Source organism: Lagopus leucura, unplaced genomic scaffold (genome assembly GCF_019238085.1).
Source record: "Lagopus leucura isolate 7727_CA_CO unplaced genomic scaffold, USGS_WTPT01 Super-Scaffold_100009, whole genome shotgun sequence".
Lineage (NCBI taxonomy): Eukaryota > Metazoa > Chordata > Aves > Galliformes > Phasianidae > Lagopus > Lagopus leucura.
The window spans coordinates 7,403,615-7,431,567 of record NW_024962266.1 but is presented as its reverse complement, the minus strand read 5'-3'; the positions used below and the strand labels follow the sequence as shown (position 1 = coordinate 7,431,567).

Here is a 27,953-nt window from a genome sequence, read left to right as displayed (position 1 = left end):
GAAGAGTACATAGAGGCATCTTGTAACATAATTTCAAGATGCATCTTGAAGAATACCACAAGCACAGGAACAAAACTAAATACATCTTTTCCAAAAACAACAAAAACTCTAGCTGTCTTCAAATCCAGCAACTTCCCAGCAGATGCTCTGAACTCAGAAGGATTTAATGAGTTTCGAACCAGAGAACAGTGAACTAAAAACACATTAGTACTGAGGAGAGTGCCAGGCCAGTGATTGAGTTCTAGTAGTTAAGAGGAGATTTACATTATATTTTAAGAAGCATAAAACAAATTGATTACCACATTTGAATACAGAGAACACGTCAAGTTCCTACTTCAATGATGTAACAAAGTAATTAAAAATTTTCATTAACATTTATAAAACTACACATGCCACAAGAAAACAGCTTCAAAAATATTATATTTTCTTACCTGCATCCATGAAGCAGTGATGCTGTGCTGTTCTGAGTGCTGCTGTCTATACGATATGACAACATTAAGGGACCAAAGGAAATTCCACACGCTGCTGACACAAAATCTACTGAGGGGCAAAAAGAAAAGAAAAAAAAAAGCCTTCTAGCACCTGTCATGAATCTTCTTTGATACTCCTAAATTGAGAGTTCTGACTTTTTATTTCCATATATTTTCACCCAATTCCATTGATGCTTAACATTACTAACAAGTCTCTTGTGTTTGAATTGCCCTTTTTTATTCTGGTAATAACCTCCCATACTCTAACAACTAAGGGAAAAGGCCACACCTGCTTTCTACTTGGAAATACAGAGCATCACAGGTGGGGGCATTTTACTTCAACTCACTGTTATTGATTGGAACATGCAAAATGGCTGATTTCACATGCTGCCTCCACGATCTCAGAGCAAGCCTCATCCCTGTTTCACTTTAATTCACTGCACAATAAAGCAAACCAGTGATGACTGCCTCAAATATAAAGAAAAAAACCCACACAAGTAGACCCTTTTCCTCCTGTTCTGAAGTTACTTCATTTTCACCACCACACCACAGGACTTTCCTTTGAGGAGAGAAAAAGTGGTACGGCAGTTGCAGCAGGAAACCTAGCCATCTTCTTCTGCTCTGTTTCTCACAGGTCCCACCATGCTCAGCGCTGCTGGCAGCAGACTGTGGCCCCTTAGGTACATCCCCACTTCTTTGCCACAGCAATAGTTGCAGCAGGACTGTCTCCTCTCTGACACACAGCAGTTGTGGCAATGGTAATGCTACCCCATGCTCTGGCACAGCATTGGTTGCAGCAGCACCCCCCTCAGGACTTTTCCCACTCTTCTATCAGTTCTCTCAGGAGGGAATTGTCCCTTCCACGCGGAAAGCACTCACTGTGATGGCCTGAGGTACAGAATGCTAAATGCCTCCTTGGTGGGTAACTTTTACATGAATTGTCTTTTTTCTCCTGGTCCTTGCTGCTGCAGGTCCAGCTGCAACCAATACACAGCCAATATCTCAGCTGTGCAACCCCCTGCACTCAGCAGCACATACCCAGCCCAGCTCACCCTACCACAGCTATGCCCAGACAGCTGGGACAACACTAACGAGGCCTTCCCACCAAGGTCAAATCCTTGCCTCCTAATTTGCAATACAACCAGGACACAATGGGAATAGAAACAAATGCAATTGCTCAAAGTAGAGAGGCTTAGAGTAGCGTTTCAACACAGCTCCTTTCTCTACAGATTCATTCTTAAGATGTATGATAAAAAAAATATCTGTAGTATGGAAACAGACTGATAACTCAGGAAAATGAAAAGGTCACTAATTCTGAACTCATCCTTGGAGCTAAACTATTTTACATACACCCCGTATATTATGAGTAGCCTGTATTCACACTAAATTGTGTTTTATTGTGAGTAATCTCTTGTTCTTGGCTAATATAATTGTGGTTCATCACTAGCGGAATATAAAGTCATAATGCTTTATCACTTCAGTGCCATCACTCTCTTGTAATTCATCCTGACGTGTAATAGGACTGCATGCCACTGTATGATTTGTTTTCTCTATTGTTTGTATTTCAGTAGAGCACAATGAACACTTGTAGTTGAGAACTGGAAGATTTTCAAGGACTTGAGTCAGATATGCTTTCATGAATGAGGCTACGCTCTCAGCTATATGAAGTGAGAGCTATTTAAAGCCATATATCTACTGAGAATCTATATCCTATTTGACAATGACAGAAAAAAATCATTATTTGTTTTTTATTTTTATTTTCCACTTCAAATTAGCATTTTTACATTTATACTACTAAGAGTAGACTTCAGAACCATGACAATGATGGACACCATGACTTTCAGAAAGTCAAAATAACTGAGATGCCTGAAGGGAAATTTTTTTAAAGAATGTTTCTTCATTTTCCACAAAACATACCTTGCAAGTTCTAACAAACAAGAACAATTTCACTATACTGTAAAGTCCAAATTATCTGAAAATCAGTTATTATCATATTTGATTTGGTTAAGGAAGATTTCTAAATACAATGAGTTCAAGGGTAAAGAAGTGCTCAATTCACATGACTTAAATCAAAATGAGATTGGAGAGTTTTACTGATTTATCAACAATACATTACTAAAAAAGAGCACAGATCAAAACTGTAGACATGAATATAAGGCTTACCTGCACTAAATCATTCAGACCTGAGTATTTTTGTAGCTTAATATATCAAGTGCAAATAATTTATAATTAACTCCTTATTGATTATAAACATACATCACTAGAAGTAAAAGCACTTCGTAAATAAAATATGCTTTTAAAAAAAGAATAGCATTAAGAAACTAGCAAAGAGCTGCCTTCCTGGCACTTACTTCATACCAGCTTTGTTTTTTACTGAGAGTAGAACTACCCCACTCTAAACAGATTCTTAAAAGAAATAAAATTCATTAGTCTTGAACCTATGTCATCTGTGTTGTTAAACAAATCTTTTTCCAGAAACATTATTTCTGTAAAAGGATTTTCCAATCCATTAGACCTAAATGGATTGTATTTATGTGCTGTCCTGCTTGGGAAGAAGCAAAATCACTTCTGACAGGTTCTTGGGTATACCAGGTAAAGTATTTCCCAGGTAGGCAAAAAAATCGTATACAAGAATAGAACTCACCTAACTGGGGAAAAGGCTCTTCAGCTATGCAGCACTCCTTTGCAAGAAGCAGTCTATATTAAAGAGATGCCCCCCCTTCAGAGGATGGCCCTTTTATGAGCCCAGAGTGGCTGCACACTGGGTCTACTCCTGCTGATCACCTGGGGAGCACAGATGCAAACAATCTGCCTGTGCTCCCCATGCCAGCCACACCCCTTCATCAGGTGCTCAATCATCAGCTCAAATCCCAAACTAACAGTTCCCCCACAGCTGTATAATATATGAATTATAGAATATTCATGCATGAAAGACAACAATCATTTTTGTGAGGGATATTGATCGATAACTCACCTTAGAACACAGAGTTGAACTGAAAGGTCCTTTTTGTTTCTTTAGTCTATTTTGATAGAGTAAAAAAAAAATAAATCACCAACCATTCTTAGGAAGTAATTGTACTAAAGTTACACTTGGGCATGTAATACATTAATCACTAGAAGAGAAAGTAGAGGGAAAAATGTTGTAAGCAGCAGCTGAACAATTGATGAAGTTATATTTTGAGCCAGATCCTGCAACTGGGGAATTAAGTTTTACAAAAATAGTACAGTAGAATACTGTATCTTGATCAACCTCACTTCTTTACAAAATGCAGAGGCAAAGCCAGATTTATTGTATGTTGTCTTCTTCAAAGGTACTAATTAGAATCCACGTTTTCCAATTAGAAGTAAGTGTTATGGAAAAAAAATCTTAGTAAATTTTACTCTCATTTGACTTTGGACTGAATTTGGATTGAAATATTATAAGCTACATAGAATGTAACAAAGTCTATTGTGTATGCATAAAAGGTTTGACAGAAAAAAAAAAAAATACTTTAAAGTAGTGTAAAATGCAAAATTAAAGTACCTGATTTTACTGATGCCATAACAGCAATGGCATTGTCAACAATGTAATTAAGAACATATGAATCTAGAAAGCTCCTGAATCCAGCTGAAAGGCCTCTGTAGAATTCTGTCTCTTTTCAAAACAGCCTGTTCTAAACTTACCTAATTACTGCTGTAAATAAACAGAGCAAACATTTTTTTAGCATAATTATTTTTACTGTGTTTTATAAAATTAGAACATTATGATAAAGGAATACAATTGGTTCATTTGCTCAACTATGCAATATTTGTAGACAGTTTACAATAACTTCTAACTTATCAAGGAGAAATAAAAAAAAAAAATTGATCAGCAAGCATTTTCATAATTGTCACTGAATATTATGCATTTGTTATTCCATACACTGATAATGTTGTCAGGAAAGACTTGCACAGAATGTCTATGATGTACTTTTGTTCCAGTATTCAATCATAATCAACAATTCTTGAAGTAGTAATAGTTCAAAATGGCCCCAAGGCTCCATAAAACAAGAACTGCTGAGCTTTCTGACCTTGATCTTTAGAAAAGTTAAAAAGTTTTAAGACTGGATGTGAATGTTGATAAGATGCCATTTAACACTTTTAGAATTTTGAAATATAATGTGCAATAATTTCAATACAAGCATTTAATAGCTTTTTAACTTCCATTCTAGCACTTGGTGTTTCTAATTAGATATAATTTGATCTAGTTGATGGTACACATTCCCTAAAAAAAGCCCTACAAGATAAATGCTGCAGGAAATGTAGTATGACCTTTTCATTACTGCCTTGTCAGGACATCTGTCAATAGATTTTTCTTGTGTTCCAAAGCAGTCAGACATTTCAATGAACTGCAGTAAGGTAAAGCTTGCTCTTGGTAGGAAGCCAGACTATGCTACCCAGTAAAATTCATAATGTACTATAGTCAACAAGATATCAAGATACAAGGTATGTAATAAAAATGAATTTGTCTTTTGAAGTAGAAAAGGTCAACAATTTACTGCACTTCTGAAGGGAAAATATAAAAGAAAAGAAATAAATTGCATTTTCCACATCCCTGGTAACATTATCAGTGATTATACTCTAGAATGTATTACATAAATTTATTTCAGAAACCATTTAAATAAGCAATTTTGTAACACCGGCAATGAAAGGCAAATAAGAAATGCAGCTCAATATTTACAGAAGAATAGACAGAGGGAGATAGTTCTCTTGCAAAAGAAAAGATTGCGAAGATATTTCAAATTCTGGAGACAGTAATAGTTACGACAGCTTTTAGGAAGCTCCTAAAAACCATTCTATCTTCTCAACTTAACATGAATTCTTTCAGAGACAAAAGAGGCGTGCCAATCCAAAAAAACCTTTTTCAAATTCTAGTTATTATAACGGATACAGAAGTGACAAACTGAGCATGTTTTCTAATTCTCTAATTTCTTCGAGAGAAATGCCAAGTGTAAGGAAAGCAAAAGATACACGTCAGCAGTATTGACAGTTATCTCTGTCGGGAAAATTCCAGAGGCCTGTTAATCAAAATAATGATATTGAACAAGTTAAAACTTAACAGTAATCAAATACTGTAACAACAGAGCCTCAGACAAATATTTACTAACTCTGAGTAGTTATGCCTTCATTCTAAGCAATATACAACAGAAATATTTAGAACCTTCTTTAAACTTTTTTCCTGTTAATTAAACGTATTTGGACTACAGCCGTCTTTCTTTTCTCTGAGTGTTTCAATTCACTTGTAATATCTATTATATAGTTGACCTTCCGACCTTGTAATTGTTGGTATGTGCAAAGCCTGCTGAACCCAAATGAAGTCCCTTTGAATCTTTCCACATCTCATTGTACAACTGAGGCCTGAAATTGCATTCTGTGAAAAATAAGTTTACAGATTTCTTTTTCTTTCTTTCTTTTCTTTTTTTTTTCTTTTTCCTTTTTTTCTTTTTCTTTTCTTTTATTCTTTTTCTTTTTTCTTTTTTCTTTTTTTTCAACTAAAATTTTTATTTTTTTTAATTTTAATTCTTATTTTAGTGAAAATCTTACATTTTCAGAACTTACGGGTGGCTGCTGGGGTTCAAAACAATGTTCAGAACAGAGGCTGAAAAAAAGAAGTTTGACAGGATGTGGAAGAAGACACTGAGAACAAAAGCTGTCTCCAAGAGGCAGGAGCACAAGTCAACTGGGGAGCTTAATCTCCACTTGGCAATGACCCTGACTGGAGAAGCAGTGCATAAATAGAAGCAATTTGTGGCTCTGATTGGATGAGCACTTGCATGGGCAGTTTACTGCCTAGACACGAAGTGTTAAGTGTTCAGCTGACATGCTGGGGGGGGTGGAAAGTTACAAGAGGAAACTTAGAAATTTATATAAGGGATACTGGAACCTTATTATGGAATAAAGGATTTGGATTGTTCACATTTGCATCCGTGCTTCAGAAGCTGCAGGTGTCAGGACACGTTTAGCAGAAGGCAGACAGTTAGGGAAACACTGTGAGTCCAGCCCCACAATATCAATGCTATAGGACTGCCCTCAAATATATATGAATAAACACAGGTCATTATTGTAAAGAACAGTTGCAGAAGTCCTCATCCTTCTTTATCAGCACACTAGGGAAGAAGGCAACTAGAAAGAGTGCTTCCCAAGGTGATATTAAGGAACATTTTGGAAAGTCAATATGATGAATCAAGTACTTCTTATCTTGTATAGTTCCATATGATGTTTCTAATGCTTGCTGGCTCTCCAATGAGCCCTTTTTATCTTCCCCAAAGGGGAAGATAAAAATCCCAGGATCTTCACCCTGGGATCCATGCCTGCTTACAAGCCCAGTAGCCTGGTTCTTTGTCATTTCCTGGACTGGAGTCATGCTTTAGCATGTCTAGATTATATCATTTTCATAAACTTCTCATACAATGAGTCAAGCTGAATTTTCTAATGCATAGAAACTACCTACAGCAGCTAGTGACATGTATGTTTTAGAGCATGATATTCTGCAGATATCTGACAACAGAAATTGCTTTCAGTGAAGAAAGCAGAGACTCACATCTCAGCAGTTAAACCATTCAGAATTGCAAACTTTAACTTGAAACACTGGTGAGAGACCTCACAGTGAGAAAAAGATAACAGAGCAGCCATCTAAACCTGGCTTGCTATTGACACAAATTGACTCACAGGTACCACAAACTGCCCAGGCCAAGCAGAACACCCTCCCATTGAATACCACAAGCTGCTCACATCCAGCTAGAGGAGTAGTGGATCGTGCAGCACTGGGGATCCAAACCTAGGAAAGTGTATGTGACCATGGGACCCTCAAATAGCATTCACATGCTGTTGTGCACATGACAGGAACATACGAGGAGCAGTTATAAAAAGTTTAGAAAATTGTAGGTCTTCATTAGCATTTTGCGAGTGCAATTGTAGCTACGTTGAATGATTACCTATTTGATATCCAGTTAATAACATGGTGCCACCTAGCTGCTTCAACACTGATCTGGTATAAACCACGAGTTGATCAGTTTTCCCTGTGACAGCCTAACTCTCAGTTGTATTATACACAGAGCTCCATTCTGGGCATGTGCAAGTTTTCCATGTCCTGTAACTGTAATTCTCCAGGATCAAACTTTCCCATCAGGACATTTTTCATACCTAGAAGTGTTATGGTAGTTTTGGAAGTCATTTTCAATTTACTTAGAAGTGTACTGTTTGGCAGAATCAATGTCTGTTCCTATTTATCTTCAAGAGAATGTTTTGTTTCTAAACAAATTATATCCCAAAGGACTAAAAGCTGTATTTTAGCAGACTCTAAATGTTTCTGTTCTAAATAACTGTAAATGTGCTGGTTGCTTTTATAGCGTATGATCTTACTTCTGTGCAAAGATCCAAGAAAGACGCTTTGGATATACAATTTCCTTGGGGAAACAAATCCATTGTTTGAATTAAATTACACTGAGATTTCTATGCAAAGCTAACACATTGCAACTTTAGTGTTAGTCTGATAGTACCTTGCTGTTCTTGCCACACGCTATGTTTACCCTCATCAAACTGGGGCTCAACTGAGAGTAGGTTTCAGTGTTCCAAACAGACTGGCAGGTGGTTGAGTCTAGAAGACTTTTTACAAATGTCCCTGAGGTCAAGTACCAGGAGTTAGCACTCCATCCCAGGAAGAATATTATACTTATCATCAATAAATGCTTTTGGAAATGTGGCATAAAGGTTGGTGTTTCTGGCAGCCACATTATTTGAAAAACAATGCACTACTTCTAGAACTGTTTCGGCAAAAATAACATCTTCTTTGCCTGACCTAAATGCAGGATTGTTCCAAGTGATTCTTTGCTTGTTGTTTTTTTCCTCAGATATATTTGTTCAAAAAGCATGCCTCTTCTGCAATCTTAAAACATGGGACTGACCGAATCCAAATTCCATTTGGTTTCTTTACCTATACAAAAATGTTGTGCATCTTTCTGATCGGATAAGACAACTATGAAGCAACTTTCCATTAAAGCATATCTCCCCTTCATAAGCACCACAACTTACTTGTTCAGTGCACCCTAGCAGTTTACTTCCTTACAGACTGTAAACATTTTATTAATGGACCATAACAATGTATCTATCCTGCTCTAACAGAAGGTCACACTTCTTCTCTCTCTAGCAGTGTGTTTAATCTTGTGAGAATCAAGCCACTTCTTCATTCTCCTGAACCACAACTCATTTTTGTAGACATGCTTCTTACTCCCAAGTCAGAATCACCAAGATTAGAACAGAAACATAATTATGGTTTTTACAGGTGTGTGCATTCAGGTCCGTAGAGTCTCTGCTGGATTCTACAATGAAAACTCATCAGTCAGCTAACTAATCCTCTCACAAACCATCCCTATTGGATTCCCTATCTCTAATCTTTTCCTAATTTCACAAGAGTTTCCTTCTTGGCTTCTCAGACCATCATTTATCTAATAGATCACAATGCTCTGATTTGCTCAGACCATGGAGTGCTCAATAAGGTTTTTCTCCCCAGAGACTGAACTGCCACTCACTATCTGAATTTTCTGTGGGATGACAGCGTTACAGATTCTCACCAGTCCTTTTAAAGGTAAGAAAGTTTAAAAGATCACAGGTTTGAACATTGTATTTAAACTAGGAAATACTCTCAATTGCAGTGCCTCAGTAGTGTTAGAGAACTTTAAAGGAGTAACATGAGCTAGAGTAACTCATTTCATATTTAGGTTGAACCCTTTCTGTTCTCCAACTTAAGATTCATTCAGTACATACTGGAAATTAGACTAACTTGTATAGGCATACCTAATCTAGTAACCACCTGGTAGCATGCACTCTGATAAAACAAAATTTTTTGTGTCTTAATTCCAAAAATTCTTGAAACAACCAGTGTTTGCTGAGTACTGCTGGAGGAGCACTGTTGTTCTCAACTTTAGACTAGCCAAGGAGACTATTTGCTTTCGGTGTAAAAGTCGTAACTTAAAATACTTTTGGTCCTTGGAATCACTAGGTGTGGTCATCAAATCCTTTCTGTTCAGTTAGAACAAGTCACTTTGTGATAAACAGAATTTCTTAACACATCTAAGTACCTGAGCTGAGGATTTAAGACACTGTATTGAATCAGATAAAGCACAAACCGCAATTTCAGCAATTTTCTAACCAGTACATTAAATTGTTCTGTATATGTTATGTCTAAAACTGGCAAAGATTATTTTTGTTTACTGATATCTCCCTTGAACAGAGGACTAATTTTCTAGCCAGACCTGCTCCTAAACTAGGGATTTTTCATATGAGTGGGAATGCATGGATCAGGACTTCCCTGATGTATACCGCTATAATGGAGTAACGTTAGCTTAACATCATGTCTTGCAAAACAAGTCTAACTATCCATACAATCCATCTACCCATTACAAAGTTTCTGAAAAAAAGCATAGCCATCCAGCCAGAAAACATTTCTTATAGTTCCAATTAACGTTGATTAATCCATATTCCAACAGTGCAAAGTGTTCAATGCATTTTCTTACACAAGACAAGATCTTCTCACAGCAAAAAAGTTACGGAAATTTTGTATGTATTTAATCATTTACCTGGAAGAAAATGTTATATGTTCCTGTTTGACTGAACATGTAAAACTCCCAATGTTCATAATGTGTAGTGCTTGTTGCCTGATTAATGCCTAAATGTTCCACTCAGCATGCATATAGAACCTAACTGGTAGAAATAACCTCAGAAGAAAAGGCATATAAAGTATTGTGTTACATTGGTCTGGATGATAGAAGTTTGATCTTGATTCTAATCTGCAAGATATGCACCAAGAGCTCTGTGCACCAATACCTTAATTAAAGAAGGAAGTATGGATTTTTAATATAATTTATTGTTATTATTATTATGTGAATTATAGAATCAAAGTAAAACATCCAGCCAAGAAATGTTAACTCAGTTTAGAATTTAGATTTCTATTTTCCCTTCCAGGTTCTTACATTATACCAGTTTGTATCTATCTCTATTTATTCAGATTCGTAGACAACTGTAGAAAGAAAGTTTGTTTCCCTTCACACTGATCTAGGAAATCCATTTGCACTAGTGTACATTAAGAGAGCAATCCATTCTTAGTAATGATCAGAGTAAGCTGTTGCTGAAGTAAGAACATCAATCAGGTATTTACAATCCATATAGAATGCATAAACATAATTGAAAACATAATGGACAGGTACTTAATGTAAGCTCAATCCATGAAAAGCTGAGAGCAAATCATGTTTCGTGGAATTTTTCAGGATTGTGGGGTTTTTTGTTTTGTTTTAAATAAGAGAAACTAAAATTCTATTTAATTGGTGTATTAAATGATGTGCTGTAGTAGAAGGTATACCAAACCAAGTTCCTTTCTCAAATGCAGATCGTTTAATATTCTTTCCCTGTGTTACTTTGTGACATGCATATTCAGTGTGTCTTCATCTGCACTGCTAAAATGGTTTTTTTGGCCAGTGGACCAGTTAAGAAAATTACATACTTAATCCATAGGTCCACATATAACTGCAAAAGTTTAGAAGGACAGTAATATCACAATGCTTTTTCCCTTCTTAACTGGGAAGCACAAAAATGCATGGTTGGAAGGGACAGTCAGGCATAATAAGAGTGCAATAAATAAACAATAAATAAGGTATACTTTCTAATTAAGAGCTCCTTGTTCTCACATTTCTTAGCGAGGTGACAGTGATCCTGTAAGACACTGAAATATATACTGTTGAATGTAAAACATTTATTGTGTTATGATTATTTCCAATGTCTGTCATGATATGCCCTGCATGTTCTCCAAGACAAAGAGCCCATGGAACACAAAACACTCTACAATGATCAATGAAGAAAATTCCTAAGGAGATAAATGGCTAGATAGCATGCAGTCTTTAGAATCAAAGAAAGGATAGCCATAATCATTGATGAATAATTTTTCTAAAGATAAAACAATTGGAACAATACTCAGTAAAAAAAATGAGTAGCTATTCTGAGCTAAAAGTCCCATTTAAGTACTGATTGACAGCCTTGCACTATAGGACATTCTGAAATGGTAATACAGGGTGCAGTTAAGCAAGCATTACATTGCCTCCCATTTAAAAGCCGCACTGTTTTTCTCAATCAAAAATATTTATATGCATCCAGCAGATGTATTGTCTGATAATATCTCATAGACAGCAATAGTGTTTCTGCTCACAGCAAAGCTGGTAACAAATAGAAAGTTATTATAACAAAAAATTAAAGTACTGCACTATTTAAAAAAAAAAAATTATCTGTACATAAATCGCTAAATCCTCAACACACAGATAGCCTTCCACAATCACATCCAAAACATGCTCAGAATATAGTGAGCTGTGAGGCAAAATATGAGAATTTACTTTTTAGTAGCATGTCAGCAATAGCTATTAAAGTTATTATTTCTGATATTATTTTAGTGGGAAATCATAACACCATTCATGTACATAAGTCAGTTCAAACATGCCCCGTCCTGCGCCATTCTCCTTCCCCTCCTTTACACTAGACTAGATTTAGTACACCACTGTTTGTGTGAGTGAGCATATGCAATTCAAGCAAATGCTACTCATTTAAACTCAACTTGTACTTCACTGCGTTGCTAAATGCAAATATTAAGGAGGTGAAGAAATCATTACAAAGATTGCATGCTTGATTTTGCATGGTAATTGAGTATATATAGACAGCCAATTCATAACACATATTCTTAGGAAATTATGTAATTCACCATTCAAACTAAGACACTGGTAATCACTTCATTGGTTACCTTGTGGAGCATAATATTTTATCACTATTCCTTTGGCAAGGATAAAAAGCTTTCACTAAAAATTAAGGGAAGACATCCTACTTTATGTGACGGAACTCAGATCCAGCCCCAGGCACTAGGACTAATGCTAGGTTTGAGAATACCATGTCAGCTGTGTCAGACCAGGTGACAGATCCCTGGCCTCCATTTATAGTTCAGAATAATTCAGGGCTGTAACACATGCAGAAAACCAAGTAGATGTACTTCTAATTATTTGAGTGAGTAGCTCAGAGACACTAGCAATACCTACATGTTGTAAAGAGCTGAGAGTCAGGACTATTTTCATACTATTTTCGTAAATGTTCATTCCTTTACCTGTTAGCCTTTCAGACAGTAATAAATGAAACATCAATATCAAATCCTCTTTTTTTTTTTCTAGAAAAATTACATTATGAAGTAATTTCTGCAGAATTAGATGCCCAATTTTTTTCATGAATAAAGGTTTTAGAGCCATTAGATAATACTGATTGCAGATGGAGGAGGCTTTGGTAATCAAGCTGACATAAAGAAGAATATATAATCTTATGCAACAGTTCTATTACTCAAGATTAGGTATTGTTAGTATAATTATTGTTATATTGCTGCTATAGCATGAATTGTCAATATAAAGCCTTACTAGAATAACATATTCCCACTCTATTTAGGAAACATACAGGAAATATTCTAACAAAATGCTTATCTATGAGTTTGAGTACCTATGTAAATACAGGGGAAGGCAAAAGCAGATTAAAAAAAATCCTGATATAATTCAGAGTTTACACAAAGAATTACACATTTCTACGGCGTCCTACTACTCTTTCTGGTAAGAAGCTAGCTCTGTTAAATGACATCTAAGACAGTTACATTTGTTTCATACTCAAGATAGACTCTCAGAAAGTAGTATACAAAATTAGCTTGCTGTACAACAGTGTGGTGAATAATTTCACCTGCTTAACAATTTCTCATTTACAATGTGTACTTACTTCTAAATGTAAACGGACGGAAAGTCAATGCATCTTAGCGGACACGTTGACTCATTCATGGCTTAGCTGGATTTGCTAGCTGTCTGTGGCTTTTATTTCCTTCTGTGTATTTTTGAAGGCTAACTCAATCAGCATACTGAGGTGAAGTACTGATCTCTCGGGGAAATGATTTCCAGTGGGCTGAACAACATCTGAAGAGAGAAAACAATAAGGGTTGGTCTTAACCTGAAGAAATACAAAAATTTCTATTGGAACTTCAAAATTATTCGATTTTCAAAGGTGCTACTTCATATTTTCAATTTTTGTTTGTTTGAATCCACAAAGTATATTCCTAGGTACTGAAGATATTTGGCAGCAAAAAAGACTTCGGTGCTGGAGGGGAGGGGAAGGGAGGAGAAGGGAGGGGAGGTATAATTACATTTATTTTGCTATTTTTTCTGAGTAGATGGTTAAGAGAAATCTGGACAGAATTGATTGTTAAACTTAGTATTGCAGAAGATTACAGTATCAGAACTCTACTATTTATAGAAATTATTTTGAAATTTTGTTCAGACTACCATTCTACTTACAGATTTAAAAATATAAATGAATTATTATAATTTCAACAATCTGTAATTAAAACCAGCACTGCCTATTTTCTGCCTCAAAAGAAAGTAATCTCAAAAATCAAATGCTGCCTATTTAACCATCTACCATATAAAAGCTTAACAATGTTTCAGTACTCAAACAGAGTATTTCTTTGCAAGTTTTTAGGATTTTGTTCTTTAATCCAATTTCAGTGGGTTACAATTTATGTTACCTATGTAAATTTCACGTCACATGGAAAAGGCAGAACACATTGGAGGCAACCGTCTTTCTCAGTATAAAACAAAGGAGCACATATAATCATGTGTTGCATATACTTATCTTGTGTACACTGAGAAAAATAGAGCTCAAAGGAGCCAGAGTATGATGATTTGTATGGTCATTATCTAAACTATAAATTATATGTCATGTCAAAATAGCCACTGAACTTAAAGCAGCATTAAAAAACTTCAGCTCTGGTTCCAAATTTTTTGTAAGTAAAGTGAAAAGTGTTCATTTCCAGATAACCTGGATTTTTACATATCAACAGTGAAGTACACCTCAGTTGGAAAACAAGCAATCTCACAGGGAAACTGAGGCCTACTTAGATGAAATGTACAAGCATCTAAAATTTATGATATACATAACTATCTTGTATTGGAATTATAGTACCATACTTTCAATAAATTCTACTTTTTTTACACATCGTGTTTTCTTAAATGGAAAAAATCAAGGGTGCTCTAAGAACTGTAGTTTTAATTAGGAATTCTCTTCTGCTTATCAGAAAATGAGTTTTGATAGTATGAAGGCCATTTTGAAAATAACACCTCCTACTTCATTATGTTGGGCCACATTGGGTTGAAACCTTCCCAACAATAATCCATTCCATTTTGTTGCTGTGTGACAGATGGCAGCAGAGGGACAATCTGACAAAATGGTGTTTGACTGGAAGTGTGTATGAAGTAAAGGTGTGTCATTCAGTTCCTCCATGTGGAAAAAATGGCACCCATTGACATTCACCAATACCTTGAGACCAAACAATGACATGAAAGACAAGCCACATTCTGGACAGCCATGCATATTTTACAAGCACAGCGTACAGACTTGTTCATTGCTGATGAAAATGCAAAGCTACTGATGGTAACTATGTTGAAAAATAGTGTTTTGTAGTTGAGAATTTGCTCTATCAAATAGTGTTATTGTGCTCTTGGTATTTGCTGTGTTCTTCATGGAAATAAACAGGAGGCATTACTTTTGGAGTGACCTCCATACGATGAAAGCCAGCTTTTATCTTCTCAGTCAAATGGATTTCAGTTAAGCAGATGGCTCCTACTATGTTGTTTAGTGGCAAGACTGCAATCCAGAAGAAATATATCAATGAAAAGAAAGAGATAACACGAAACTAAATAAGTTAGTTATATATCAGTATTACAATATGAAACAGTAGTTTGTTCTGTTGCACAGTATCTACTACAGCGGCTTTGGCTGCTAAATACTGCTTAATACAAATAGTAAGAATGAGAAAGCGAAGTAGCTGTGCCGAGAACATACTGGGATTTCACAGTACCAATACGGAGACTTTGCACAATCTCAGGATTTGTTAACACGTAGTAATCTCACAGGTATATATATATGAAAGAAAACCATGGCATGGAGACTACACTGATGTACCATTTACTTTCTAAAGCAGAAAATAAAAAAAATTTCTGTCCCTCAACACTAATTATAGACCCTACGGATCTTGCACTGTCTATATCAACTTCATTTCTTCGTAAAATTTTGAGTCCCAGGTATTGACTGCTAAACTGTTCCTCAAAAAATGCTGAATTCAATTTTATTAACAATATTGACTCACATTTAAACTGTCTCGTGCACCATACCTCACTGTAATTCATCACTGCTAGTTTAAATGTTTTCTATATATTTACTGCAATAAAAATTCCATTGCAATTAAGAATATTTCAATATTACACTCAAAATCATCAGTTTTAATTGTTATCTGGGAAATACAGGCTGTTAATTCTGTATGATAAGCTTTTACATAGCCTAAACAATTTATTATAATGAATGTTTCAATAGGTATGTGATATTGTTTTTAATGGTATTAAATTATTCAAATTTATCGTAGTCAACATGACCTTAATTTATTGTAATGCATTATTATAAGGTAATTGCTTTCCATATATTCAGTATACATCTTGATTGCTGATTACATTCAGTAGCTTTTCTATTTCCCATGGAGCCTGGCACAGCTCAAGCAGTAATTGCAAGTGCTAATGCAGTGTTCTTAGACAGTTCATTCCTACATTTTAAGAGAGCGTGGAAATGTTTTCTTCCCTAACATTTTCTCCCTTTTTTCCACAGTAGAAAAAAGTACTTTGGTTTAGGCCTAAGAAAACTTTTCTTTACTTTGGGATTGTGATAGCATATCGTAAAATATTTCATAAAAGTATGAAACAGAAGGACAACAACTGACAACAACTTGGAAGACACCTTCCACCCTGTCAGAAATTAAAAATCTGCTACCGAGTCTTATTCTGAACTGAATCTAAATTATATGATTCAAGGATTGGATAACCAGATTGATCTCCTGGTGACATGCATGAACTTTTTATTATTTTATATCAGTATCACATCATATGACTGCAAAAAAAAATTGTACTTCTCACTGAAATATCCTCTGCTGGTACAGAAGCAGAATATTTGACTTATGGTAGCTGCTTCAAGTAATTTATTAGATCCAATATCATATTATTCTGAAAAAAAAAATAGTGTTCTCATCTGATTAAGTTTTCTGTAATAAGGAGAAAAATTGTTATGTACTTAACAAAATATTAGAGTTTGGTACATTACATGCAGCTACTTAATGGATTAACAGCCTCTGCTTAATTTAACTTTGGATTGTCCTTAAAGTCTAGATTAATAATGAGACATCATTTTACTTTTAACAGTAGCAATATAAGGTAGATTAAGGCCACGGTTCTTCAAGACCTCATGACAAAGACCATATGGTCTACTCAAAACTAGTGAGATAACCTATGTACAGATGTCAAACTGTGGTTGACAGGAAAGCTGTAGGTTGTATTCTAGCCTCAGTTACAGTGGCATAAGAACCTTATGTTTATATCTGTTATGTTAATTTAAAAGCTGAAAACATCTCTCCTCAAGCTGTAGTTACAGATAACTTCCATTTTTCACATAGCTATAGTTTTCTTCCACTAGAGTTATCCTTTTGATACAGGACACAGCAAGAACAGCATACAGTCGAGAAAGAGATTACAAACCTAAGCAGGAAGTAAAGCATTTCCACATCAAATATTGAGTTTCTATTATCCTACCATTCTCAAGAATTTACCAGTGCATGGAAAAGATTTTAAGTCACGTATCTGCCTCAGGGATTGACACTGACAAACTTAAAAGTATTAAAACTACAGCTGCAGGATGGGCCACTTCTGCTTTTGGCACACCTCTGGAGGTGATGGCTCAAGGCACTAGGTTCTTGCACCTCTTCCTACTTCACTCCTTTTTTTCTCAGGTTCAGAAAACTGCACTGTGGCTACTTTCTTTAAATGTCTCTGTGAAAGAGATGTATGATTCCTTGATAGCACCTGGAGGAGTTAGATTTTAAAGGAATGGAAATTTAAATGCATTGAAGATGTAAATAGAATGCCAAACTACCAATAGACATATGAAAATGCAATTCAATAAATTTCATTCTGAATTGGCTCCAAAGCATCCAGATGCATCTGTAATCCTAGCAGGCAAAGTTCATTTGAGAGCACAGATATAATGCTACTTTTATAGAATAACAACTCGGACATCAAAAGCATTAAAACCATTTAGCGTAGAACTTGAGGAAATTTTTACAGAACAAATTTCAGCATTATATAATTTATCTTAGCTTTACTACTTCCAGAATCTGAACAGATTTGGAATACATAAGCTCAGTTTTTCCAGAACTTCACTAAATATCAAACTTGCTGCCGTGTGAGAGTTACAAATATCAAATCAGACCATTTAACTCTTATATTGACACTTAAGAGAACAGCTGTTCTCTCTCATCTGTGCTAAGAACCCGATGATTAAGATTACTTTGCCATAACCATAGAAGCATTTTTCGATACATATGCTGTTTCTTGCCAGCTTGATTTAAACTAATAACAAACACGTCTTTATTTGCTACATGCTATTCCTTGCACTGTAAACTTTGTAAGCAATATATTCTGAAAACAAACAAAAAAATACACACACACACAAAAATCAGGTAGTGAATATACCAATATTTTCCCTATTTTTTTTCCATTGCTATATTGTTTGACTTAAAGTGAGGTCACTACTTGCTAGGACTCTATTCTCTGCTTAACCTATATAAGGAAAATACCAAAGCTTAGTAACAAGCACAGTACATTTGTCACAGGTTTTGATAACATCTAACAATTATTCTTAAAAAAAAAAAAAAAAAAAAAAAATCAACACTGATTTGCTATGAATGTAACCTTCTTGATGTTTTAAAGCAATTTATAAAACCATAAACAAAATCTCTACACACAGAACACTTGAAGTTTGAATGAAAGTGAATGTTTCACAAATAGGCTGCAGATTAAATTTGAATGACTGCTGATTTTTTCTGCTGATAGTACTTAAAGTTCTTGTTAGTATTTTTATGGATGAATTTTATTAGTTCTTAAATTCCTTTCCACTGTGGATCTGCTTTTGAGACTTTGTTCATTACTTAATTTGCCTTAAATCCTGACCCATAGGCTACTGGTAGGAAAATCATTGCCCTTTATGCCCTTTTATTATTAATTTTCTAGGTAGCACTGAAGGAATAAAAAGTCATCATGAAAAGAAATTACACAAAGGTCAACTGTAATCATGGCTTTTATCCGTCCACAGTATTTGTTTCAAGTTAATTTCAATTAAACTAGATACTAAGAAGGTGATCTGAAAATACTTTTCCAATGTTGAGAGTTATACTGAATAATTAAAATGATAATAGTTGACTTTTTTGTTTCTTTGTTTGTTGGCATTTTCAATCTTTCACTTAGGGAAATAACTTCTAACAAAACTTACCAGATTAATCATTTTTCTATTACTGGGAAAACAAAACAAACAAACAAAAAAAACCCACCTCTAGAAGCAAAATCAATATCCCATGACAGAAGCAAAGAACATGACTAGTAGATTTGTTATAGGAAACGGTTCACAAACAAAGAGGGAAAAGACATTTGTTAAAAGTAAAAAATGAGAGTAACTTTTAATGAGTATTCTTTGCTAGATAGTAGTGAATAAGTTCTAAATTAATGGCATTTAAAGTTGTCATCTCAGTATCATTTTTCATTTCTGTTAGTCAATACATTTGGTTAGTGAAAAAGGACCAAAAATGACTTTCCACTCTTTCTCTTTTAGAATGAATGTTCTTTCCCAAAAAGCTCTTGCTATTATAGGTATATACACGACAAAGATGATTTACTGGTATCACTGAGATATTTTTTATTACAGTCTGTTCTACAGTGTGTGCCTGCAACATGTAAGGGCTGCTCTGAAAGAACTGCCTCTTATTTTATTATGTTGCCCCACAATATTAGAGGCAGATATTGGTGACATGGCAATAGAGGTTGAATTTTTTCACAAGTATCCCATTATATGTCATTGCCATGTGACAGATGGCAGCAAGAGGGCCAGTCTGGCCAAATGGCATCTAACAAGAAAAAGTACATGAAGGAAAGGTGTGTCACTGAATTCCTCCTTGCAGGGAGAAAGTTGCACCCACTGACATTCATTGACACTTGCTGAACATGTATGGAAACCAAACAAAGGACGTGAGCACAGTGAGGTGGTGGGCAGTGTGTTTTAGCAATAGCGCCATCATGGGAGCTGTAAAACACTGGGTCATCTCTACTGGTGCGGACATTACAAGGTTTCCTTGTTCATTGTTGGTGAAAACGCACACTTAATGGTGATGACTATGCTGAAAAACTAGTGTTTTGCAGCTGAGAATTTGCTCTATTGAAGATTTTAATGCTCTTTGTCATAGTCTCCACAGAAATAAATGGAAGGCATTACTTTCAGAACATTCTATGTACTGATTTGACCACAGGGGCTCACTGCTGGCTTATGTTCAGTCTAGTAACAAAAAACATTTAATAATCAGAAAACAGTTTATATAATTGCTCTTAGCGTACAGTAAATCTCTACCAGAATATTTGTGTCTTCAATTAGAAGACTGTGTTCTTCAAGTCTGTGTACAATACAAATGATTATGCTGTAATATGGTGTAATTTTATTAATATGGAAACTCTTAGGAATACAGAAACTTCTGTTTCTCTAGTACCAAAACACAGTACAGCAAACAGTGCTGTCCTTCAGCTTTGAGTTAATATCCCAATAAGAGGCACGATGCCTATACTTCAGTGTCTCACTGCCAGCATTTCAGGTCCTCAGTAAGACCACAGAATTCTGTAGCATACATCACAACTTTTCATCCTACCATGAGCACAATTACAGCTTTTCTCACATGGCTATCTGTGCATGCAAGACTCTTGCTGAGATCTAACCAGTACTTTGTAATTCCTTTAATTTGATTTTATGCATCTGGGATTCACGCCAGTATCCTGTTCCTTCTGTCAAGTGTTGACACCTTAATTCTTTTTGTTGCTCAGTGTTCTCGAACCTTATATGTGGTCACTGTATTCTAGCACTTATTCCTTTTTTATTTCTCGAAAAATTCTGCATTTATCTCAATTTACTTTTGATTTCTATACAAGGACATCAGCTTTTACCTTTACTTTCTGGAGAAAAAGAATGGCACTCTAACTTGAAACAAAAGAGAAGGAAGTGAACTTTCACTCCTAAGTCATCTATAGCGGTTATGAATTGGACTTTTCTAATGTAAAATTGAGACAACAGTATCAACAAATAAAACAAATCTTATTTATTTCTACTTTTACACACACATAGGAATTTCCTTGTGCAAGCAGCATTTGTACATGGAAAGTGCTCCAAGTTAACCAGCTGTGCATTGAAAGACAACTGAATATCCACTAGGCTGCACTGTACTATAGTGCAATGGTTTGCAAGCTATTACAAGTGTCTGTTGGTTTGGTTTTTTTTTCCTCAAATCTATGAGCAAGTCTTAAAACTAACAGCAGAAATAAGAGCAAAAAACCCCATCCCTACTACTGGGGAACAGTTTTACTCTTATTTACACTACAGCAAAATGCTACTGAAATACCAAAATTACTGTATTTAACTTTCATCAGTTCAATGCAAAAAACAGAGATTCTTTGAAGGTTATTTGTGACCTGAGAGAAATAACCGTCTTCAATTACCCAACATATCACCGAAATCAACAAGGCACAATACAGACTCAGTGACTGCACATTCAAAGCAACTACAGGGCTTTTAAAAAAAAAAAAAAAAAAAAAAAAAAAGAAAAGCCTCTGATTTATGTTTGCTTCTCATATTAAACGTAGCATTCAACAGCTGAAGAAAACCTTTTACAATTGAGTGAAATGCCTCCAGAGAACCTCAGATGGAGCATTAAGGAGAGAAAAGGAAAAGGAAAGGGAGGTTTATGAAGGACTATTTTGATTAAAAATGAAATCTTCAAGAAGAAATTAAGACACAGAAATTACAGGCATTTATATTTTGTCACTAGCTCATACGAATTATATAAGTTATGCTGTCAGAAAATAAGTAATAGAAAATTCAAAATATAATGGTTTAAAAGTGCTTAGTTAAGAAACATTAAGGCACCTCCTGTGATGAACACCTGCTAGAGTCTTTGCACAGTTTCTGAATACTTGAGTTTAGAAACATAGTTTTTACAATAATTAAACTTTGGTTTGGGGAAGCAGGTGTGAAACTGGTACCATCCGAATTTTTTGGCCATGTTTTCTTAAACAAATAATACACCACTTTACAGACAAGGAAAGTAATTTCAGTTTAAGAAATAGGTGTCTCACCAGTGATGTTGAGAGAAGGGACATAAAAAGGTCACATAAATATGGAGATTTGTTTTGAATCACTCTTTTCATTGTCATAACAAAGGATATTACTGTTACAAGGCAAGATTAAGCATATGCAGCAATGTCAAAACTATCAGATGTAAAATACTGCCCTAATCTTTGATTCCCTTCTTGAACTTTCGTATGACTGAGTAAAAACTGCATAAATAGATTCCGTGACTTAGAATTTCTTAAGGGTATAATTAACAACCAAATACAAAACATACCAAGTTTATAGACACCATTCTCCAGAAGTATTTCGAAGTAATAATACTATCTCTTTGATTTAAATTGGCCAGGCTGCTGAACTACTGAGAACTGAGCCCACAAGGAGAGAGCACAGGTAGAGAAAGAGGAGACAGAGTGTGGCTGTGTGACAGTAACAGCCTGTGTCCTTTCACAGCAAAAGACAGATGCGAGCTTATCTTAACAGTAAAGACTTCAGATATTTTTCTTCCAGTAATTGCTTTTCTAAGATTTCACAAAAGTTAGAGGAGGAAAAACTAGGTGAGGTTTTTTTTACATTAAAGGAACTGAAACATGATAAACAAGTAGGGAGTTTTTCCTTCTTACATCACAATGACTGACTTCTCAATGGATGCTAATACAAATCATTTGAACTAGACAGATATTACGTGGGTTCACAGTGCTATCTATGAGAGTCATCACTAACAAGTTTTAATTACTTGTTTTTCCTTAAGAATCCATTTCACAAACTGAATAGACGGGGATGAAGGAATCAGGGTTGAGTTTCTACTCTGAGCCACAGGGCTTTTTGTAAAGCTGGGTTGGGCATCTAAGCTTGCCTATTCTAAATTATGTAGGGGATTATGATTTAGATAATGGCCGTGTTTATTTTATCAGGAGAAAGCTTCTACATGTTTGCAATATTACAAACATGGCTGTGTAAGTCCCCTAGCATTTTTGAGATTTCTCTACAGCACAGCGTTTGGACTCCCTGTAAGGATATTTCTTTTGAGGAGCAGCAGAAGCAGGGCAGCTCTGTGGAGGGAGACCATGAGGAACTGAAGGTGACCCAAGCACAGGCTGTGTCTTCTCCATCGCTTGCTGTCTCGCAGAGCCTGGGATGGGCAGGCAGCTTTGGATGTGGCAAAAGGATGGACCAGGGCTGTCCAGGGAAACAAGGCAGGGCTAGAAACAAGGCTACAGCATAGACAAGTGCAGCTCAAGAAGGGCCTGATCCCTCACCTAGAGCTCAAATGGATATCCCATACCAAGGGCAGGATGTATGGAAGGGACACAGGTGAGACTAGTCAAGGCATTTAAGGCCTAAAGCTGCTCTCAGGCCATGGCAATGTCCTGGAAACTCAGATAAATTTGTCTTAGAAGTGATATGAGTTAAGTACTTTCAATCTAGTTCAATTTGCTCTTTAGTAGCTTAAAAGAAAGCATGCCCAATTGTCAGGATGCCCAGGAGAGGGCTGGTAATGAGATGACAAGCGTTTGGCTGGACTGAAGCAAGCACTGTTGGCAGAGCTCTACAGAAAAGCTTGTAGAGCACCTGCTTCCATTAGGCTTGGCTATAGCTACCAGATGCAGCTTAATAATTTTTAATTTTTTTTTTAACATAAAATGTTTTTTTTCTTCCTGGAAGGAATAAAATAGTCACATAAAATATGTCCAAGGTAGTATGTTTATTTTAAGTAGTTGAAGCAGCAGAAGGAGCTCATAGGGAAAAAGAATCAGGAAAGCAAAACACAGCTAACAAGACATTATTATGGGTTTATAACACAAAATATAATCAAGAATGAAACTGGCATAATCTATCATGTAGTAGATCAAAATATTTAAGAAGCTAGAGAGAAGACATAAAGAACTCTTCGAATTAATGGCATTTACCTCACTACTTTCCTGCTTTATTCTAATTGCTATTACTTGCTCAGAAGAGCTGTAGGTGTAGCTGTACTCTTTCCCAGTCTCTTTCACAACTACTATTTTTTTTTTCCCCTCCATTTTTCTTCATCTTGGGATGCTCAGTTTTCAACCCTTTCTACTTTGCTCTGCCCTCTCAGGATCCTACTATAATGCAACAACACCTAAATATTCCAGTCAGTCTCTCTCTTCTCCCATTATGAAATTGCAACTGGGAGAGATTAAAAGATGCATTAGTTAGCAAGCAGGAAAAGTAAATATTTATTTAGGGATGAAAGTGACTATACTGAAGTGGCAACTTTGCTGGTTTTATATGTTCAAAGGGATTACTGGATTTTAAGAAATATTTTTGATCTGACTGTATACAATATCACTTTGAAAAGACTGTGCTGTCAAAGAATTTATTCCTTTGGATATAGGTAGATATGGCAATTTAGGTACACATAAACAGAGATGAAAACATATCAATTCAAACATGCCATCTTCATTGCTATATATTTATGCAGTAATGTGTTGAATGAGCCATGCTTTGATCTGTACTGCCCACTATCATCTTATTACTCTGTGGAGAAAAAATGTGTGAAAAATGCATTATGTCTCTTGAATTCTAGCACTATGATTGGATAATAATAGCCCAATATAGTTCTTGGTCTGAGAAAGCATTATGGCCTATAAAAAACCAAAATTTTTTTCAATAGGACAGACAGAAGCAAACTGAATCGTAAAGATCTTTTAGCAGAAATAACAGCTCTAGTTATTTCACCCCTTCACACTTTATCACTGACAAACTTAAGCGTTTTTGTAAGATATCCATATCATATCTGTCCTCACCAGTACTCCCAATGAATTGTCACCAGTCCAGCTTTTGGATACACAACTGAAAAGATATGTTTAGCAGAAAAATATTACTATTAAGTACTGTAATTAATGCAAATTATGCAAAATGATTAAAACCCATTTACCAAAGAGATTATAACCTTTGAACTGAAAATTTAACACTAAATGCAGAAGTCCAGACTGTAATGCCTTTATTGTGGCAGAAAAAATATTGAACTTGGATTTCGGTTCTACATAGAATCATAGAATCGTAGAATGGCCTGGACTGAAAAGGACCTCAAAGATCATCCAGTTTCAACCCCCCTGCTGTGGGAAACGTTGCCAACCATTAGACCATGCTGCCCAGTATAACATGCTAAGGCTGTTTATAAAAAGCTGCATAAATATATAAAATGCTAATATATGAAATATGATGAAAGAAATGTATTATATGAATGTAAACAGGTAGAAAGTCTCTCTTAAACCTCTTGTTTTATAGCATTTGATACTGCTCCTTAAATCAGCTGTTTAAGAAAGTGGCACACTCTAAGTTTCTTACAGAGGATAATAGGCTGTATTCCCTTTTTGAAAAAATCCTTGTTTTAAATTACCAAAGTAGACAAAATTCGTCCAAAGTTGCTGAGCTTCATTAAGCCATAACTTCAAACACAGCATGCCCAGCATTTCAGTATCTTGAGTTTTTGTGGTGTGGAAACTTACCTGAAATCTTAAATTCAATTGCACCTCTAGTCATATTTAGAAGGTCAAGAGCTTTTTTTTCATAATTATATTATTTTTTAAATTAAAAGTAATATACCTTTTAAAATATTTTTAATATTTTAATATTAAAAAAATAATATAATGATCAAAGAACAATCAACATTCTCTGTACAATTATTAGTTCAGTTACAGAAGGCATGAAAATGTCCTGGTCCTACCGGAACTAGAGGATTATGGAATTCCTGTCAGGGAAACAGAATTCCACCCAGACATGTAATCAGATCTAAGATGGGAGGGAGTGAGCTTCAGAGCTTTCTTTTTCAAACTCCACCATCTTAGACCTCTTTGGCTGAAGGGATTATATGAGTAAATTTCAGGACACTTGAAAATTCACTTGAAGAGGAAAGATATTTTTCATAACTGCCAGTTATGAACTAAGCACTTTAGGAGACAGGTATTCTTAATTTCAAGCACTGTATGAGTGTGCAGGTTTATGTAAATGTCATACATCCAGTGTAGCTGTGGAAGTTCTCATGCATTTCTTTTACGAGTCCTCCAGAGCTCTCCAATCCAATTATGTTGCTCAGCAATCTGTCTCAAATATGACTTATTTGTCATATTAAAAAGGAAGTAATTCCTGTGTTTCATTTTATTTTGTTCTACTCAGATGGTCTTTTAGGAATAAAAGATAGAAGGCGTGTGTTTCATACTGAGCTTTCTAGATTTATATTTCAAAATCAAGACTTGCTTTGCTGTCAGATATTTCACATGATTACGTTATGCCAAATGTGTGAAACCAAACGTATTTCTTCAGAGGTGTCACTATTTAAATTCACCTTGCAATCTAGTTGTTTGTCATGCAATATCAGCGCTTTTCCCTGCAATTCAGGTCTCAATTTGTTTTAAAAATAAATAAGGGTACATTAATTTTAAGATGGCTTATGCCAATTAAAAATACAGCTGCTGTTTATCTGAAGAACATACATTAAAGTTTTAGCTATTGCTTTAAGTATGAGTTAAGTGATGGTCAGACACTGAGAGATGTGAATATTAAAACAGTTTTGGAGAATCAGACAATAAAACACTTTGGTAAAATACATTTGCTCCAAAAGTAATGCTGTCTATTTATTTACAGGAAACTACAACAGAAAAAAAGGAGTACAGAAACATAATTTGATAGAGCAAATTATCAGCTACAAAACACTATTTTTTGAACACAGTCACCATCAGTAGTCTGCATTTTTGCCAGTGATGAACAAGAGTCCGCAGGAAGAGGGGAAATGTCCTTAAGTTGTGCCAGGGTAAGTTTAGGTTGGATATCAGGAAAAACTTCTTTACTGAAAGGCTTGTTAAGCACTGGAATAGGCTCTCCAGGGAGGTGGTTGAGTCACCATCCCTGGACATGTTTAAAAACCGTTTGGATGTGGTGCTCAGGGACATGATTTGACAGAGGGTTGTTAGAGTTAGGGTAGTATGGTTAGGTTGTGGTTGGACTCAATGATCTTTAAGGTCTTTTCCAGCCTAAGAAATTCTATGATTCTATGATTCTACTATTAACCGTGGTGCCTGACTCCAAAGTAACATTCTTTCACCAGTGTATACTGCACTTACATTCTCCAGCTGAGCTTAGAGGCCAGTGAAAACACACATCACTGGCTTTGCCCAGTCTTGTACGCTCCTACATAACAAAAATCAAGATCTGAATACACAAAATTTTGAGGTCACCTTAGAAATCATTAAATACATACATAAGTGACAAATTGATGCATTTTGAAATGATACAGAAGTTTAAAAGATGGCTTTAAAAAGCATTATTTAAAGTATTTTCATATTAATATTACTAGTCCTGTACTGAATTCATGCCAGCACAGAGCATTAGCAGTTCTGAAAACAATGTGTGATCATGAAGGCAGGACTAGTTTTTGAACAAAATGAGGCAGGAAAATGGTCTCAATACAGGACAACCCAGTGGCAGTGCATACCAGCTGTTCAAGAGGGGTGACTTTCAAGCTACTGATCTTGTACCGCACAGCCTCATGCATAGCTGGTCCTGCTCCTGCAGCCACCACAAAATGCACAAAACTCAAGATGTGAAGGAGTGACATCTAATAGTTCTACATGGAAGAGGGACTCTTCTCCAGATGGAATGAGTTACCCCACTCAGAAGAGCCATGTTACAAACTGTACCAGGTAAATAATCAACCATAACGGAAAGTAAAGGCTACTTACCAATAGTAACCTATTCCTGATGCAGCGGCCCACTCCCAAAGCAGCTTAGGTTCCCAAATAGCAAAACATCCTTGCAATGAGTCACTGGTAATTTTGGGAGGGTCCACATGGCTGTATAAGCTCTAAGAGGACTACACTGCGTCCCTCGTTCTTAAAGATGGTGCTTACACAGAACCTCAGTCTAACAGAAACCGCATTGTTTTCAACAAGTTTAACTAACATTCCAATGTTTTTAAAATGATGGAGATATTGTGGAGTAAAAATTGAACAAAAGCCAAACACAGAAATGAGTCACATTCAGATCTAGAGGACAAAATAACTTATTGTCAGTTTCCACAATCCTTATTTCATCATTTCAGACAATTAAAGTCCTTTCATGAATTTCAGCATAAGCAATGATTTTTTTTCTTATCTTATTTATGCTATAAACATCAATTTAACGCTGTCATTTTTTGCA

At 35.6% G+C, this 27,953-nt stretch overlaps 1 long non-coding RNA gene across 1 annotated transcript; it reads right to left on the bottom strand.

The window, feature by feature from the left end:
* Positions 1-436: 436 nt before the first annotated feature.
* Positions 437-27,632, bottom strand: LOC122181622. Its single transcript, XR_006179509.1, has 4 exons — positions 27,497-27,632; positions 13,266-13,456; positions 3,445-3,490; positions 437-540 (listed from the first exon to the last, which is right to left on the bottom strand). It is a non-coding gene; the product is annotated as an uncharacterized LOC122181622 (long non-coding RNA).
* Positions 27,633-27,953: the final 321 nt, after the last annotated feature.